The 10853-nt window shown below is 43.1% G+C and overlaps 1 long non-coding RNA gene across 1 annotated transcript; it reads left to right on the top strand.

The window, feature by feature from the left end:
• Nucleotides 1–420: 420 nt before the first annotated feature.
• LOC134935142 (uncharacterized) lies at nucleotides 421–2017 on the top strand. Its single transcript, XR_010179932.1, has 2 exons — nucleotides 421–899; nucleotides 1934–2017. It is a non-coding gene; the product is annotated as an uncharacterized LOC134935142 (long non-coding RNA).
• Nucleotides 2018–10853: the final 8836 nt, after the last annotated feature.

The raw sequence follows: 10853 nt of genomic DNA, 5'->3' as shown, positions 1-10853 counted from the left end.
GGAACTGGGCTAGTAGAAGATGGAGACCCCGGAACAGGGCTGATAGAAGATAGAGGGGAAGTACAAGGGGATTTCAACTACTATAATTTCAATGACACAGAATGGATAGATGAAGGGGCACATAATAGACCAGAAAGACAGAGACGGGCTCCTTTAGTGTTAACTTACGATCAGTTGGGGGTACCTTGTATGGTGCCAAGAGTTAATCACATGGGTATGGTGTTATCTTGGCCATATTTTAGCAATTAAATAAGATAAAGAATATGGTGATCCAATTAAACGAGTGTGAGTAGATCACCAGGGGGAGAGTGTAGCCCTACTGGTAATTTTAATATATATATATATATATATATATTGTAATATATTGTGTATACATATGCATATGTAGTCTGTCATATTACATAGGGCATGAAGTGAAGGAGTTAACCTCATGTACTGCAGTATGTGGGGAGAAGTTTCTAGATTGCCATGAGGCCAGGAGATCGTTGGGGAGAGCATGAGGACGGAAGGGAAAGGGGCCCCTGCGCATGCTGTGACAGTTAGTCCCACACAAACTGTACCTGTGAGAGAGGCAGCATCCCGGTGGGCAGCTCCGGTGATAGAGCAGAGAGCGGGGTACGGAGACGCTGGCAGAGAGGCAGTCCTGGTAGCGGCGATGCTAGAGACGCTGCAGGCATGGAAATAGGCGCTGGCAAAAAGGTAGTCTCGGTGACAGTGAGGCTGGAGAACGCTGCAGGCAGACAAATAGCCCCTGGCAGAGAGGCAGTCCCGGTGATGTTGGAGAGCCAGAGAGCTGTGCAATAGAGGCGCAGGCAACCAGAGTAAGAGGGAGAACGGTGAGGAGTGAGATCCTGTCAGTGCTGAGGACTCACTGATTGGTACAAGAACTACAATAAGAGGTACCTACACTATCTGTCTTACAATAATCAGATAGAGGGGGTGGAGAGGCAGAGCGTAGAGGAACAAGAGGAACAGGAGGAGTCGGGGGAGCTACCAGAGGTGAGCAACTATCCGTTGTGTCACCTCCCCCTGGCAAGTTAACTCCTTCAGTACTAAAGTGCCCCAAATGCTTGAATCCTCACTGCATTAACTGTATATATTATAAATGTTTCAAATGAACTTTAATTTTAGAGTCACCATAAGCATTCTTCTGTATTATGTGGACTGTGGCCAGTTATAGACTACACATTACTATATAGACTGTGGCCGATTATATACTACATACCCAGAGATGCTACAGGTGCACTATTGTCACATATAGACTGAAAGCCCAGAGCTGTAGAGCCTGTTAAAGTAGAAAACTGCGAAAGGAAGCACCCATATCGGGATAGCTATTGAAATAGAGACATTCCTGAAGGAGGGGCAGCTATAGACTGAAAGAGAAGTAACTATTTAGCGAACTGAAGTCATACCGTTTCTCTTATCTACCAGCATAACGAAAAGATAGAAACGCCTGAGAGTAATGATAGACTTTACTAGTAAAGCCCATGATACAGAGAAACTGATGATACTAAATATGGATAGCTGTCAGGGACAATAGGATGTGTATATGCTTTGATATAGCCAGCTGGTGACCATTTACCATCAGAGAGGAAAGTCAGTAATAACCAGCCCGACCAGTCAGAGTGGAAAATTAACCCCTAACTGGATGTTAAGAGGAAAAGTGAGTTATAATAACAGTGTCATCGCTGAGTAAAGTAAAAGAAGCAGTCCAAGGTGGATATATTCTATAACTGAGGCAGTATAACTGTAGCATGTAACAACTCGGAAACCATGGGCCCCAACAGTGCACGAATGTTAGTATAAACACCCGGGTCGATCTCATTTTTTAAAGATCTGATATGGTACCAGAGGTATTTTTTTGTAATGCATGCGAATACATTGTATAGGATGGGTAGTATAGTGATTAACTTGTGTAATAATTATTATATAGGTGGGAATGTTTGTTGGAACGGTCTAAAGAATTTATTGACGCTGATAACCCAACTATAGTTGTACAATAAAGCTGTTATACTTACCACTGCCTGACTCTTCTGCTAGGGGACCCGACATGCCTAATGGAGAGAAAACAGGTAAATGAATTATTGGATTGTGTGTAATGCATTATCTATACACATAGGCGCCTACACATTAGATACGGCTTACCCAAACAAGCCGGGTGATATAACACAATAGTTAATAGTTTGGGTGGAGGCACAAAGGTAGTTGATAGTAACTCTCTCGAACAGCTACCCCAGAGCAGAGCAAGGGGGTTACATTGTTATTACTAAAGACACATATACAGTAACAATAAAAATGACCATAAGAATATTACGAGAAAGGAGTGAATATCTTTCATTTCTGTTCATGGGAAAATTTGCAATTGTGGGCAAGTAGTTTGGAAACTTTACAAATATTTTATTATGTGTTAAAACAAAAAAATCAAGCCATTACAATATGTATTTAGAGCAGGTAAAATGTTATTTTAAAATAAATTAGTTTGTAAGTTTTTAATGTTTTTTTTTTTGTATCCTTACAAGCTATTATTTTTTCTATTTTGAAAACAATTCTCTGGAGGTTGTTATAATGAGAGTTAATGGCCGAATTAGGTGGTGGAGGGCGTAGAGAAGTTGTATGGGATGAAGGTTCAGAAATTGAGGGTTGGGGTAGGGGGTGGAAGTGCTCCTTATGTAACATGAGTGGTCTTCTGTAGACTATGGCGGTAATTCCAAGTTGATCGCAGCAGGAAATTTTTTAGCAGTTGGGCAAAACCATGTGCACTGCAGGGGGGGCAGATATAACATTTGCAGAGAGAGTTAGAATTGGGTGTGGTGAGTTCAATCTGCAATCTAAATTGCAGTGTAAAAATAAAGCAGCCAGTATTTACCCTGCACAGAAACAAAATAACCCACCCAAATCTAACTCTCTCTGCAAATGTTATATCTGCCCCCCCCCCCCTCCCTGCAGTGCACATGGTTTTGCCCAACTGCTAAAAAATATCCTGCTGCGATCAACTTGGAATTACCCCCTATAACTTTAATAATGAGAATAGACATTTGACTGTGGGTGCAAGATATTTATTAAGGGTTCATGTTGGGGGCTACTTATTTTAATGTGGGGACTATTTAATTCCATGTAGGGGTCATGGTAATGCCTATTACTTTAAGTTGGGTTGATGAGACTGTTTAATGCTGGTGTGGTTTGGGGGCTAACAATTGAATGTGGGTCTGAATATGAGAATATGAGGAGATAAGGGTTACTTTTAATGGATACTAATAATCAATTAATGTTGGGGCTGTGTTTGTATTTATTATTATTTTTGAGTGTGGGAATTGGTTTATTGATTGAATGAGAATGCTATGACTTTAACGTCATGACAGGTTGGGTGATAAATTGGACTGTGATAAAGTACCAGCCAATCCACTCCTAACTGCCATGTTACAGGCGGGTCGCATTCGGGAGCCTGACACGTGAGGCCCCTCTCTGCGCTGTTTTCCAACCCGGCATATTGCTGTTTTGGTGATGTTGCCGGTGACGTGGCAGGGGCGTCACTTGGAGATCACATGATCTCCAAGTGCTGCCCGTCCATACACTGTGAACGGGAGCCGGGTCGCATCGACCCGGCTTCCCATTTACGCAGCATAGCTTGCCGGGTTGAACCCGTGTTCAACCCTGGAAGCTACCTGAGTTGGAATACCGTGTCACTCGACACAGATTATTCCAACTGGGCCCATTTACACCGCACAGCAACATGGGTTATGCACGCTGATGTGCAGTAACCCGTGTTAGAAGCTGGCGGTGTAAAAGGGGTGCAACGCAGCTGAGGTGACTGGGCAGTGATTCTATGTTCCTTCTGCCATCATGGTGGCTGACCACACCGCATGCCTCTTCAGCTCAGAGCTGCCCCACATGCACTATTGAGTGGGCTCCTGTCATTTAATTCCTTAATGGGACATCATACCCCAGATCAATCCTGCTCAATTGTAAATGTTATAAAACGCAAGTTTCCCGCAGTCCACAAGATATATTTTCACCCAAGTTATGTATTCTGAAAATTGTCATTTTCACAATTCATTTTAGATTGAAAGAAAAAAAAAGTTTTTTCAAACAATCTACAGATTCACGTTATGGATTCAGAATCAGTAAGATATGAAATGATTTTGCTCTTAAGTGATTAATATATAAATGGCTAATATCTATACAGGTTGAGTATCCCATATCCAAATATTCCGAAATACGGAATATTCCGAAATACAGACTTTTTTGACTGAGAGTGAGATAGTGAAACCTTTGTTTTTTGATGGCTCAATGTACACAAACTTTGTTTAATACACAAAGTTATTAAAAATATTGTGTTAAATGTCCTTCAGGCTGTGTGTATAAGGTGTATATGAAACATAAATGAATTGTGTGAATGCAGACACACTTTGTTTAATGCACACAGTTATAAAAAAATATTGGCTAAAATGACCTTCAGGCTGTGTGTATAAGGTGTATATAAAACATAAATGCATTCTGTGCTTAGATTTAGGTCCCATCACCATGATATCTCATTATGGTATGCAATTATTCCAAAATACGGAAAAATCCCATATCCAAAATACCTCTGGTCCCAAGCATTTTGGATAAGGGATACTCAACCTGTATTTCTGCATTAATGTACACATAAATTGTAATGTCATGTTTAGCTAATAATAAATGAGAAAATAGTATAAAATGAGAATCTATAATAAATAACACAAAGTTAATTTTCCCATCACAGAACACATCAATCAAAGTACAAAGTATGTCAACCTTCAAAAAAATAAATAACCATAGTGAGGATCATAAAATGTCCATGATATTTATTGAAGTATATTGCTACACCCCAAGGTCTCATTAAGGAATCAATAAAGTGAATCTGGGTATCCATTGGGCACAAAGTGCTGCAAACTACAGACCTAATTCAGAGATGGAATCAATGTTGATGTTGTAAACAGTGGAGCAGGCACCCAGATGGCCTGATTCAGAAGTGCACGGAAGCTGACTGCAAATGTGGCCGCATTACGTGCTTAGAAAAAAATTGAATTTTTCACTCGTATTCAGAACTGCAGCAATCATTTTACTTAAGATAATAGCATTCATTACTATCACTGAACATTTTTACCAGCCCTATATGTGGTGCAAGAGATTTGTATGACAGCAAACAGGTTTCAACTTCCGCTCAACTCTGAATAGCCGGTAATTTAGCCTGCACACCCATGATACTCTCTCAGAACACTTAACCTACATGCAAACTCCCAGTTGCTACATAGCTCAGCGGTGTAAGGAAATGTGCATGTTGGCACAATTTTGTTAAAGGCACTATAGTTTTTTCAATGTGTTTGATGTAATTTGTGTGTTATATTATCACACAAATTTGTATTTAACAAATTGATTACAAAACACTTCTGCATAAATATAAGTCTATCAGTCAAACGACACCAACATACTATCTCACAACTCGATCCCTCATACTTATTACCTGCTATAGGTTTTTCAATGTGTTTGATGTAATTTGTGTGTTATATTATCACACAAATTTGTATTTAACAAATTGAATACAAAACACTTCTCCTGGGGCAGCCAAGCATCTTCGGGGATGCTGGTGACTATTCACATCCCCAGGGTGATGTAGAATAAGGTCTCTATGAGGCCATGCCCCCAGAATGATGCAGAATGGGGTCTCCTGTGAGGATACATTTCCGTGAGGCCATGCACCCTTTTTTGTATACGCACTTCTGTGACATTTATCATTTTATATTTAATGAGTCAATAAATAATAATATTTGGTATTTCCTTAATTCAGAATCCAGACCTTGATCTCTACAATGCTGGTTTTATATGGAAAGTGGATATATTTACTTAGTGACAAAAGCCACCGCTTGTCTGTGTTTCTGGTTGCGAGATTTAAAACAACAATCATTTTAAATGCAGAACCAGGCATGCTTTGTATTTAATGTCAATCCTCTTTGGCCAAAACCAGTTACTGCTTAGTAAATATAGCCAGGAAGTTAAGTTAGACTTATAAAAGATAGTTTAATGTGACGCTCCACTATTTTCCACATTTTCTTTTTACACCTTTCATATGAGAATTGTTTTAAAAGCATTTAATGTAGCATAATTGTGTGGGGTTAATTTTGTGTGCACCTACCATAAACCATATGGCGAGCACCAAACGTGCTTGTTTGACATTGGCAAAGTGACAAAGGACACCTAAACAATACTTTGTATGATAAAATTAGATTTTACTTACCGGTTAATCTATTTCTCGTAGTCCGTAGAGGATACTGGGGACTCCGTAAGGACCATGGGGATAGACGGGCTCCGCAGGAGACATGGGCACTTTAAGAAAGAATTTAGTTCCTGGTGTGCACTGGCTCCTCCCTCTATGCCCCTCCTGCAGACCTCAGTTAGAGAAACTGTGCCCAGAGGAGATGGACAGTACGAGGAAAGGATTTTGTTAATCCAAGGGCAAGATTCATACCAGCCACACCAATCACACCATATAACTTGTGATAACTACCCAGTTAACAGTATGAAAACAACATATCATCAGTGCAAGACCGATGCAACTATAACGTAACCCTTATTGAAGCAATAACTATATACAAGTATTGCAGAAGAAGTCCGCACTTGGGACGGGCGCCCAGCATCCTCTACGGAATACGAGAAATAGATTTACCGGTAAGTAAAATCTTATTTTCTCTAACGTCCTAGAGGATGCTGGGGACTCCGTAAGGACCATGGGGATTATACCAAAGCTCCCAAACGGGCGGGAGAGTGCGGATGACTCTGCTGCACCAATTGAGCAAACATGAGGTCCTCCTCAGCCAGGGTATCAAACCTACAGAATTTTGCAAAAGTGTTTGAACCCGACCAAGTAGCAGCTCGACACAGCTGTAGTGCCGAGACCCCCCGGGCAGCCGTCCAAGAAGAGCCCACCTTCCTAGTGGAATGGGCCTTGACCGATTTTGGTAACGGCAAACCAGTCGTAGAATGCGCTTGCTGATTCGTGTTACAAATCCAGCGAGCAATAGTTTGCTTTGAAGCAGGGGCACCAATCTTGTTGGATGCATACAGGACAAACAGCGCTTCAGTTTTCCTGACTCTAGCCATTCTGGCTACGTAAATTTTCAAAGCCCTAACCACATCAAGTAACTCGGAATCCTCCAAGTCACGTGTAGCCACAGGCACCACAATAGGTTGGTTCATATGAAAAGATGAAACCACTTTTTGCAGAAATTGCGAACGGGTCCGCAATTCTGCTCTATCCATATGGAAAACCAAATAGGGGCTTTTATGTGACAAAGCCGCTAATTCAGACACTCGCCTAGCCGAAGCCAAGGCTAATAACATGACCACCTTCCACGTGAGATATTTCAACTCCACCGTTTTAAGTGGTTCAAACCAGTGTGAGTTTAGGAAACTTAACACCACGTTAAGATCCCAAGGTGCCACCGGAGGCACAAAAGGAGGCTGAATATGCAGCACTCCCTTTACAAAAGTCTGAACTTCTGGGAGAGAAGCCAATTCTTTTTGAAAGAAAATGGATAGGGCCGAAATCTGGACCTTAATGGAACCTAATTTAAGGCCCAAATTCACTCAAGTTTGTAGGAAGTGAAGGAAACGACCCAGATGGAATTCTTCCGTAGGAGCATTCTTGGTCTCACACCAAGAAACATATTTTCGCCATATACGTGATAATGTTTTGCTGTTACTTCCTTCCTAGCCTTTATCAGCGTAGGGATAACCTCAACCGGAATGCCTTTTTCTGCTAGGATCCGGCGTTCAACCGCCATGCCGTCAAACGCAGCCGCGGTAAGTCTTGGAACAGACAGTGTCCCTGTTGCAACAGGTCCTGTCTTAGAGGAAGAGGCCACGGATCTTCTTTGATCAGTTCCTGCAGATCTGGATACCAGGTCCGTCTTGGCCAATCTGGAACAATGAGGATTTTTCTCACTCCTTTTCTTCTTATTATCCTCAACACCTTTGGTATGAGAGGAAGAGGAGGAAATACATAGACTGACCGGAACACCCACGGTGTCACTAGGGCATCTACCGCTACTGCCTGAAGGTCTCTTGACCTGGCGCAATACCTCTGTAGCTTTTTGTTGAGGTGGGACGCCATCATGTCTATCTGTGGCAGTTTCCACCGACTCACAATCTGTGTGAAGACTTCTGGATGAAGTCCCCACTCCCCCGGGTGTAGGTCGTGTCTGCTGAGGAAGTCTGCTTCCCAGTTGTCCACTCCCGGAATGAACACTGCTGACAGTGTGCTGACATGATTCTCCGCCCAGCGAAGAATTCTGGTGGCTTCCGCCATTGCCACTTTGCTCCTTGTGCCGCCTTGGCGGTTTACATGAGCCACTGCGGTGATGTTGTCTGACTGGATCAGAACTGGTCGGTCGCGAAGTAAGGTCTCCGCTTGACGTAGGGTGTTGTATATGGCCCTTAGCTCCAGGATGTTGATGTGAAGACAAGTCTCTTGACTTGACCAAAGACCCTGGAAATTTCTTCCCTGTGTGACTGCTCCCCAACCTCGGAGGCTTGCGTCCGTGGTCACCAGGATCCAGTCCTGAATGCCGAATCTGCGGCCCTCGAGAAGGTGAGCACTCTGCAGCCACCACAGTTGTGACACCCTGGCCCTGGGGGACAGGGTGATCAACCGATGCATCTGAAGATTTGACCCGGACCACTTGTCCAGTAGGTCCCATTGGAAAGTCCTCGCATGGAACCTGCCGAAGGGAATGGCCTCGTATGTCGCCACCATCTTTCCCAGGACTTGAGTGCAATGATGCACTGACACCTGTTTTGGTTTCAATAGGTTCTTGACCAGAGTCATGAGTTCCTGGGCTTTCTCTATTGGGAAATAAACCCTCTTCTGGTCCGTGTCCAGAATCATGCCCAAGAAGGGCAGACGAGTCGTAGGAACCAACTGCGACTTTGGAATATTGAGAATCCAGCCGTGTTGTTGTAACACTTTCAGTGAAAGAGATACGCTGTTCAGCAACTGCTCTCTTGATCTCACTTTTATGAGGAGATCGTCCAAGTACGGGATAATTGTGACACCTTGCTTCCGCAGGAGCACCATCATTTCCGCCATTACCTTGGTGAAAATCCTCGGGGCCGTTGAGAGACCAAACGGCAACGTCTGAAATTGGTAATGACAATCCTGTACCGCAAATCTTAGGTACGGCTGATGAGGTGGATAAATGGGGACATGAAGGTACGCATCCTTTATGTCCAGTGACACCATAAAATCCCCCCCTTCCAGGCTTGCGATCACCGCTCTTAGCGATTCCATCTTGAACTTGAACCTTTTCAAGTATAGGTTCAGAGATTTTAAATTCAATATGGGTCTGACCGAACCGTTCGGTTTCGGGACTACAAACATGGTCGAATAATAACCCTTTCCCTGTTGAAGGAGGGGAACCTTGACCACCACCTGCTGAAGATGCAATTTTTGTATTGCGTTTAACACTATTTCCATCTCTTGGGGGAAAGATGGTAGGGCCGATTTGAAATACTGGCGAGGAAGCACCTCTTCGAATTCCAGCTTGTAACCCTAAGACACAATTTCTATTGCCCAAGGATCCACCTGGGAGTGAACCCACATGTGGCTGAAATTCCGAAGATGTGCCCCCACAGGGCCCGGCTCCGCCAGTGGAGCCCCAGCGTCATGCGGTGGATTTTGTAGAGGCCGGTGAGGACTTCTGTTCGCGGGAACTAGCTGCGTTGTGCAGCTTCTTTCCTCTGCCCCTACCTCTGGCAAGAAAGGACGCACCTCGGACTTTCTTGTTTCTTTGTGAACGAAAGGACTGCATTTGATAATGCGGTGCTCTCTTAGGCTGTGAGGGAACATAAGGCAAACAATTTGACTTTCCAGCTGTAGCTGTGGAGACCAAGTCCGAGAGACCTTACCCGAACAATTCCTCACCCCTGTAAGGTAAAACCTCATATGCCTTTTTGAGTCGGCATCACCTGTCCATTACCGAGTCCACAGGACCCTTCTGGCAGAAATCGACATAGAGTTTATTCTAGAACCCAGTAGACTAATGTCTCTTTGAGCATCTCTCATATATAGGACAGCGTCTTTTATATGCCCCAGGGTCAATAATACAGTATCCTTATGATAAAGCCTAATATTTATCTTATTTAAAACACTCTAAAAGGTTAAAGAACACAGTATGCAATTGACATATGGAATACCGTAAGAGTACGCCCTTAGCGTAGCGGACGCTGTATCGGGAGCGAGCCGCTCGAGCGACACAAACGCTCGCGAGAATACGCTGTTGGTATCGGGCACACTATAGGTGAGCGACTACCGTAATGCTACGCTATCAGCGTAGCGGACGCTCGAGACCACGAGGAGATCACGAGCGGCGCAGACGCTCACAGTGTTAAACCTTTATAACTATACCATAAACAATATACTTATACTGTAAACCCTTGTGCAGTGATAAGGTGTAAATGCAACACAGTGTAACCTTGTTAGTTTAAAAGCTGTATGAGCGTATGTGACGCTCTGAGAACCCCTTAGCAATATAATAAACACTCAAATACCGGTCTAAGGGTCTAACGCCTTTTTTAAGGAAATGAATGAACGTTCAATCGCAAAAGAATAATACAGTACAAGTTATACACTACCAAAATAACATAGAATATCTAACCAGGTAACTACACATAAAATACAATAAAGATACAATTACTTTTAAAGGGGGAAGGAGAGAGAGAGAGAGAGAGAGAGAGAGAGAGAGAGAAAGTGAGAGAGAACGAGAGAGAATGGCTTATAACAATAAAGACAATATGATTGCAGAGAAACTTACGCACAAAGGGAAAAAATCGCATGCGCC

This window comes from Pseudophryne corroboree, chromosome 6, assembly GCF_028390025.1.
Source record: "Pseudophryne corroboree isolate aPseCor3 chromosome 6, aPseCor3.hap2, whole genome shotgun sequence".
Lineage (NCBI taxonomy): Eukaryota > Metazoa > Chordata > Amphibia > Anura > Myobatrachidae > Pseudophryne > Pseudophryne corroboree.
Note: the sequence above shows the minus strand (reverse complement) of the source record. Positions and strands in the feature narration are given on the sequence as shown.